At 45.0% G+C, this 8301-nt stretch overlaps 1 long non-coding RNA gene across 1 annotated transcript; it reads right to left on the bottom strand.

Annotated features, from left to right (window-relative positions):
• Nucleotides 1-537: 537 nt before the first annotated feature.
• On the bottom strand, nt 538-2015 carry LOC142788055 (uncharacterized). The gene is made up of 2 exons (XR_012889271.1): nt 1877-2015; nt 538-631 (listed from the first exon to the last, which is right to left on the bottom strand). It is a non-coding gene; the product is annotated as an uncharacterized LOC142788055 (long non-coding RNA).
• Nucleotides 2016-8301: the final 6286 nt, after the last annotated feature.

The raw sequence follows: 8301 nt of genomic DNA, 5'->3' as shown, positions 1-8301 counted from the left end.
GTCAACATATTCCAGAACTTTGTTTCTGACCAGTTGAATGTGTTTTCTTATGGACATCTCGTCTACTATAAGTGCCACTACTATTGGTTCTTTCTTGTTCTGCACCACACTTTTGAGGAAACTGAACGACTCCACTGTGAAGCCTGGTTCTCCATTAACCGCCTTGTACCACTCTCGCAGGGTGCTTGGTGGTGGCAATGCATTATTAAACTTAGCACGAACATACTCATACGCGGCTGATGAATAAAAATGTAAAGTCAAAGCAAAGTCTCGCAATTCGGGGGGATGTTCGGTGCTTCCTTTCTTGGTTGTTCTGCTAGGCAGCTGCGAGATGTCCGAGGAGAAGGTGACTTGGAAAAGTTCGAGTCCCTTTTCTGACAGAAGTCTCCTGTCTGTCAACTCTTTCACAAGTTCCCTGGAGTCATCGAAGTGCTTTAAAAGTTTTCGCTTGCATTGTTGCAACGTCTTCCCCTTTCTCTTAAGTTGCTCAAATCATTTCGGTATCTCTCACTTTTTGCTGATAGAAAGCTTCAGGCGTCGTTGGCGTAGCATTTTATTCAATCGGCTGCTCTATGTCCAAAGCGGGCAATAAGGGTTCCCGGGGCTTCAGGGGGTCTCTTTTTCTCTTTGGCTGCAAAGAAAAAAAAATCAAGAGAAAACACTTCGTCTCATTTGCGGTTGCATTGGTAACTGTTGCAGCACAATAGGGTTGTCGTATACATTGGGAGTTTTAAGAAATGTGCCAGCAGATACTCAAGATCAAGGGGAACGCGACGTTTGCTTGCCTCTTTCAAATATGTGCTTGTGTGTGTGTTGGCAGATTACCAGATAATACCTAAGGAAGTTGAAATAATTAAAGCTAATGTTAGAAAAGAGAGTAAATTAAGTAAACTGAGAGTCACCAGTAAGTTATCTGGAGTTATCGAATTCTAACCATTTTACAGGCGGAACCAAAACCAAAGCACCGATGATCGCGTGCAACCGACAAACTCCAGGAGACGTACCCCAAATATACCGTCTATAAGAACGATTGTAGTGGCGCTAGTCCCGCATAAGATTTATCAACTTCCGTTGGTGACGAGTTTTGTAATGGCAAGCGCAGCCTTCATGGCTAGAAACGAGGTAGCTCAATGTTTGACATAGCGCGCCACTCACTTATTCTGGCAAACTCGTTTATCGGCGTTTTGGTTTCGGTTTCGTTGGCAAGATATAACGGATCTTGTTTTAGACGCAATCGCTCATTTTCTTGACTACATTCTATTGAAGCTTCGTCAAGGAGGTAGATACTAACAGCTTTTTGCAGATAGATGCGCTGGGAAAGCAAAAAAAAAAAATCGAAGGCACGCTGCCAGGCCGCAGTCTGGTTGTTTGCCCCGTTCTGTCAAAGCAGCAGTCTTTGAAGTGAACGGAACAGAGATGGTCACCGTCCTTAGCTCTCCAACTATTTCTTCGAACAGCACGTTCCCAGGCACAACGCAGAGCACTGCCTTTCGGAGACATGTAACACGGATAATCACGACATGAAATATTCTCTACTTCTGCGAATTCCTCGATAAACATGCACCGAATTCGATATTCACTCGCCGAAAAATATGCATGCAGGCTGTCAGTCTTGTCTTGTAAGGCAACGCCAGAAAACTTGAAATTTAAAGGGCATTCAAACTTCCTACTCGTTCCAATGTTTGATACGTGTAGTCATATACTGCAAGTGCTTCGTCCATAAACTTAAAAACTCATGGACAACGTAGTGTCAGCGAGCATTTAAAGCTTCAAGTTACCTTTCGTACAGCTATACGCAAATATTACACGCATGCGTACTTTTGATGTTGTTTCTAATTTAACAGAATACTCGAAAAAACAGGCGATCGTCACTTACACGTGAAAAGTGATCCCAGGCGTCTTCTTTATGCGATTTGTGCAGCCGTAAGCAACGCACGAAGTCACCATGGCCTTGTAAAATCTTTTACTACTTTACAAAAGCATGTCACAGTTTCCAGAGGCAACTGCGGGGGCAGAGCTACGAAGCGCACTTTGTCGTCTGCTTCAGAGTCTTTCCTCTTCCAATATGGCGACGACCGGCTTCACTTATCGAGGCGCACGGGCGCACCTCCACTCCAAGAGGCATATGGCTCTTGGAGTGGAGGTGCTATACTATATAGTCTAAAATCTCCTTGATTGCTACATGGTAGGAGAGTTCCAAGGTGGTTCTATATTATGTACTCCTCTCTCGTTTACATCCGAATGTAAAGCAGAAGGCGCGACTCTCTCCCCGGCGCGGAAAGCACGATTGATTTGTGGGGTTTAACGTCCCAAAACCACCATATGATTATGAGAGACGCCGTAGTGGAGGGGCTCCGGAAATTTCGACCACCTGGGGTTCTTTAACGTGCACCCAAATCTGAGCACACGGGCCTTCAACATTTCTACCTCCATGGGAAATGCAGCCGCCACAGCCGGGATTTGATCCCGCGACCTGCGGGTCAGCAGCCGAGTACCTTAGCCACTAGACCACCGTGGCGGGGCGGCGTGGAAAGCACGTGGGCTGTGCAGCGCGCGTGTCGTGTCGATTCGAAACCAATGGAATGGGGCTCGACACTCTGGGCCAGCGCGACACCTTCAACGAAATCATTTCATCCGAGTGTTAACAGCGAGTAACAGTTCACCGCCAACGAAGCAAGTACAAGAGAACGCGCGTTAGATGCACTGACAACGGCGAGTGTTTTTACATCATTAATTCAGCAACTGTACAGACAACATGATCGGTCATGCGTCTTCTATGGTTGCATTCCGCCACGCAGCCGACGCAGCGTCCGGCCACTGTGTCCGTGTTCCGCGTGAGACTCACCGACGCCAGCTTACTGCGACCATGGTGGCTTTGAGCACGGTGCAAGTGACACTTGAACGTGGTTGCTGTTACGTTGAGATTACATTTAATGCTGGGGGAAAAAGTTTTTTAATACGCACATGAAAGTTGCTACTGTACACACACAACGCGAAACTACGTATGTGCACGTGGTCCTGATTGCGTCTTGCTGGGTTCTACAGCGTCGGCCGTTGTCACAAGCAGGAGCACTGACTGCACAACTGTCACTGACCTGCAAGGCGTCCGTCGTCGTTCCGTTTTGTCATGGTGCCCAACGCAATTTCGCTGAACACTAATTGCTTCATCCGCGTCATCCGCCGCACGACACATGGATATGCACTCGTTCTATGCACTGTTGAAAACTGGGCCGTGATGGACAAAATGATTTGTAAACGTTGCTAAGAGTACAGTAACTGCTAGGAGAACACTGCGTAACCAATAACGCGGCGCAGAGCACGAATATTGTCCGCCACGGCTCAGCACGAGACCTGGGGAGGCACACATGCCGCCGCCATCCGTGGCCACTTACTACCAGCTCTACTGCACAACACGTAACCACAGCAACGCCGCCATTGTGTCCAGTGAATATGGCCGCCATAATGTCATTTCCTCCACACTTTTCACGTAGCGCACCGGCTGAGCATGCCCTCTCCTATCCTTCCTTCCTCCACGATTACATTTACCCATCGATTGACTTCAGCGTACGAGTGTGGGCTGCCGTCACAGATCGCGCATTAAAACAAACGCCATCGTTGTCATCATGGAGCCTAGAGTTTTGTATTGTATGAAACTCTATCTCATGGAGGAAGGAATAGTTGTCATTACAGTGCCTAAAATATACCTATATTCTGGGTACTATAGTTGTCATGAGCAGTAATGCAGTGACGTCACTATGGCCGCCTTCTAGCAGAGCTTCAGTTTCGGTTTCTCCAGCGAATCGGGTCGAATTCAATTAGTCCCCAACAATTACCACAAGGCACTCGAAATCCCAATGTGGAAACAGGCTCTTCGCACCTTACCTGACATCGGACGTGACCGTCTCCATACTCATTAAAAAATGGCTAAGTGAGTGTCCTTGACTGGTTACATGTCAGCAGCCACAGAAAATGTAATTATGGAGACAGCGAAATATCGCATTCATCTTATTACTGGAATCTTCGAACGCATTGCTTGGAACACCCTGAGCAGCTCTCGGGCATTGTCCTTCCCTGATCCCTCTAGTCTTCTTGTGCTGGCTAAATTAACATCCCACTCTAATGTAGTGTACCCATGACAGAGCAATGATGAAAAATAGATAAGGAATCTTTATGAAGCTTAGAAGATGAAAGATGCCCCTTTGTAACTAATTTCGGACAGGTTTTCTCTTGCTCCAATCTCAACAGGGCTTCACATGGCAACAAAATGAGTGCAGTGTTGTACATGCCAAGACGAAGACCACTGTGATGTGTCGATTCTCTGCTGATATGCTTATGTCAACCACTCGCACAGAACCGAGCAGAAAAAGTAATTGGAGCTCTCAATGAGTGATGCATTTGTAGCGCATTTCTCGATTGCTTTGACATTCTACCACTGCAGACGATGACAATGTCGCAGTATGACAGTGCCCAACACGAAGACGAAAATTTCCCTCTAACCTTCTCCTGGTGTTCGGAACAACATTTTAGTCTAATGCAGTGTACCCATGATAGTGTAATGATGAAAAATAGATGAGGAATCTAAATGAAATGCAAACGGTAGAAGATGCCCCTTTGAAAATGCACGAATAAATTCAGGAACTGGAGGTCAACAGCAACATGCACGTTGTGGTCGTTGACTACAATGTGGAAAAGGACTGCAAAAGAATTTTGCCCCTGGGTGGTAGTCATAACGATAGGCAAGAGCCGAGATGAGTTAATTCACACCTTGGATTGTGCCTTGCAGCTCCTGTTGTATGGTTAAAGCTTCAATTGCAGAAATGTCCACATAGACAATGTTATTTTCAACTCACTGGCGTTCACACAATTACCAAGTTTTGCATGTCCCAATGTCCAATTAGGAAAATCATGAAATGCTGCCTGCATCCTTACACCCATTCTAGTGAGTGTGCATGGTTCTACAGACGTACCATTATGCACTTTTTGTCTCTTACACAACAGCAACTTCAACAGCCCAAAGGTATAGCACTTAAACACACCCATAAGGCATCAAATGTATGTGATGAAGTATATTCAATGCTTCTCACCTACATCAGAGTTTAATGTAAGTATGCTCGTAGCAAATATAACACATAAAGGAAGTTATTTTACGTCATGTGCCACCAACGTTATTTTACGTATTAAGACGGAAATAATTGTCGCAGCACCTAATGAGCAGCGATTCGTCTAGTCAATGTGAATGCAAATAGAGCGCAAACCCAACAGAAAGTCGGCAGGCACAATAGGAGGAAAATTTTGTAAAGGGAAAGAAACAAAAACTACATATAACGAAACTGTGCCATAACACAAGCATAACCTATGTATTTTTTACAATCAAACTCGAAAACCAAAGTGCTGTAGGGATAAGCAACATGGACTTCTTTTGCAAGCATTTATACTCTTGCAAGCCCATTTCAGATATCAGGCCCAACCGAGGCAATGATCTTGACGAGAGAGTGATAGCTTTAAGATGCGAGTCTAATGTCAAGAACCTCATCACACAAGTGTACAGAAGTTTTCCAAATATTTGTTACAGATTGCATGGTGCTTTCTTTTATATTTAATGAACACGGCAGTTGTTAGTTTAGTGCTTGTCCTATAGGCCTCTTTCCTTGTGGTACGAGCTTTTCGCACTGCTTTTACCATTATAATCAACCAACTTGCCTAGTTTCATGTGCTGTTATACATGGAGTGGTTACAGGAACATCAATTTCCTTTCAGGACTTGTCGTCACTGCAACCAAGCTAAGGTTTGACAGCAGAGCACAGTCAATGCTGTCTATGCTGCTTATTCTTCTGCTGAAGAATTCCTGACTAGAATTTCATACCAGGACAATTCGTCTATGTCCGAATTGTGAAACGGGCGACAAATAGACGCCGGGAAGGGCCAGGGCCACGACCCGTGCTCGACTTTTGGAAGTAGAGACTGAGGCAGGGATTGTCTGTCGCCATATGAACCAAGTACGAAAGTGCGACAAGGAATTGTTCTTGTAGAGCAAGGACACCTGGGAATTGGCACTATCTGACAAAGAAGCGACTACCGAAGACGCCAAGAACGCGTCTCCAGTAGCACAACCAATACGACGGTCCACGAGAAGAAATAAACCGGAGGAACATTATGATTACTAAGGTGGAAGAAGTGTTTATATATTTATTTATTTAAATAAATAAACAAATGCGTTGCAACGCCAGCGGTTGCTGAAGTGGACGCAGAACAGCACATGCATGTGTCTTCTCTCTCTCTTTATTCCCTCTCTGTCCGCTTTCTCCCCTTTTATGATATAAGTTTCAAGCTGTCAATAAACACGGTCTTCTGCCTCGTGACACCGACTAGCTCACGTCTCTGGCGACGTCTCTGCCGCCAACGTAACAGCTGTTTATGCTGCTTTATTCTTCTGCTGAAGAAGTCGGGGAGACTGTCTAGAATACAGTTAGCCATGCTCATTATCTTATATGTGAAAGTTCATTATGCAGAAAATTGCATAAAATCAAATATGTTGCTGGTTGGCTTAATATGTATTTCGAACATTTCAGTTGTATCACATTTCCCTTGATTCTGCCAGTTGGCAACGTACAACTGGCTGTCTTGAAAGCAATGTAGCTTTGTGGCTCAACGGTAATAAGAAAATGACAGTTTTCGAAAATCTGAAATTCAGCAGCCCTGCAAGGCTCTTTTTCCAATGAGGAGCGACATTCCCAGACGTGACTTTTCAGTGCTTTCTAAAATGTGAAGTAATGTAGTTCCTTTATGTGAATTAACCACTAATCGATGGTTTCAGCTCTGAACAGTTGCTGCCAGTATTGATAATAGGTGTGTGAACAGTGTTATCTGAGGAAGGAAAGAAAGATATCGCCTTCATTTCAAGCGCAGGTAAGGCGAAAGCAATCCTCACATTCACGCTTTAAAAATTAGTAAGCAAGAAAGCTTGACATACCAACTACAGGCCACCAAACAACGTATTAAACTTTGACAATCGATATCAAGATATTCTTGGCCCAGCCAATGAGCTCTGCAAATCTGTGCATTCGCTAACACAAAAACATGTCATGTTCCTCTAACTCAACCCTAACACTGAGTCCTTCAATGGGTTAGTGCAACAAGGAAAAAGGAAATTCACTGTGCTTATTCAAGACTACAATCGTCCACAGCGAAATCCTATGAGTGAAAAATGACCACTCCGTGGCCTTTGATAACTCATCATAGCACATGCTTGGAACCCTATGCCACCGTAAGCTTCATTTTTCAGCATACAATGCACCCCACCCATTTACTTGGATCAGATGTTGTGAAAGTGGGAATCTCCAAATTCAACGAGAACTACAGTTTATTCCACTACTGCAACCATGCTGACTCACTGCCATGTCTAGACTGTTCATGAATCTCCTCCACCCTTTATACCACTGTGGTAGTACACTCACACTTTCGTATAACGAACCCGGATATATTAAAATATTTGTTATAACAAAGCTTTGAAGAATATTCTTGCAAGAAATATAGTGTTATAAACACTATATTTTTATATAAACTATATAAACGAATGGCATGACGGAGTGCTTCAACCGTACTTTTGGCAGTATGCTGTCAATGTACATCGCCTCTGATTATTCAAATTAGGACCAAGTTCTCCCATTTGTCACCTACGCGTATAATACTGCCGTACAAGCTACTACTGGGTGTTCGCCGTATTTTCTTCTATACGGACGAGAACCTTCCAATACAGTAGACAGTATTCTTCCATATAAACCTGATGAGTCCGAAAGTACAACTCTGTCCGAAGCTGATCGACATGCTGAAGAACGCCGCCAGCCTGCCCGCTCTTTTTCTACCGAGGAGCAGTGGCAGCAGCAATCCCGCCAACCTGGAGAATGTTCAGCTCCGAACTTTCCACCTGGACCATTGGTATGTCTTTGGGCACCTGCTACTGCACTTGGCCGCTCCGCAAAACTTCTTCCCGAATTCCTCAGACCATACCGCATTATAGAGCGAACGTCACTCGTCAGCTACATCGTGGAACCCATCATTCCATCCACAGACCCACGCTACTGCGACACTGTCCACGTCTCTCGCCTCAAGCCATACTATGACCCATTAGTCGTTTCTTCTCCTTAATCCGCCAGGATGGCGCGCTTTTCAGCGAAGGGCGATTGTAGTGAAGAAGAAGGGCCTCAGCAGCATTTTTCCGCGCCTCAGGGGCATCGCCATCAGCATAATCTCGTGCTTGCTGCGCTTGGACGGACGCTGCTCACTGTTTCGCCTTATGCTCTG

Source organism: Rhipicephalus microplus, chromosome 1, assembly GCF_043290135.1.
Source record: "Rhipicephalus microplus isolate Deutch F79 chromosome 1, USDA_Rmic, whole genome shotgun sequence".
Classification (NCBI taxonomy): Eukaryota; Metazoa; Arthropoda; class Arachnida; order Ixodida; family Ixodidae; genus Rhipicephalus; species Rhipicephalus microplus.
This window is presented reverse-complemented; position numbering and strand designations above follow the sequence as displayed.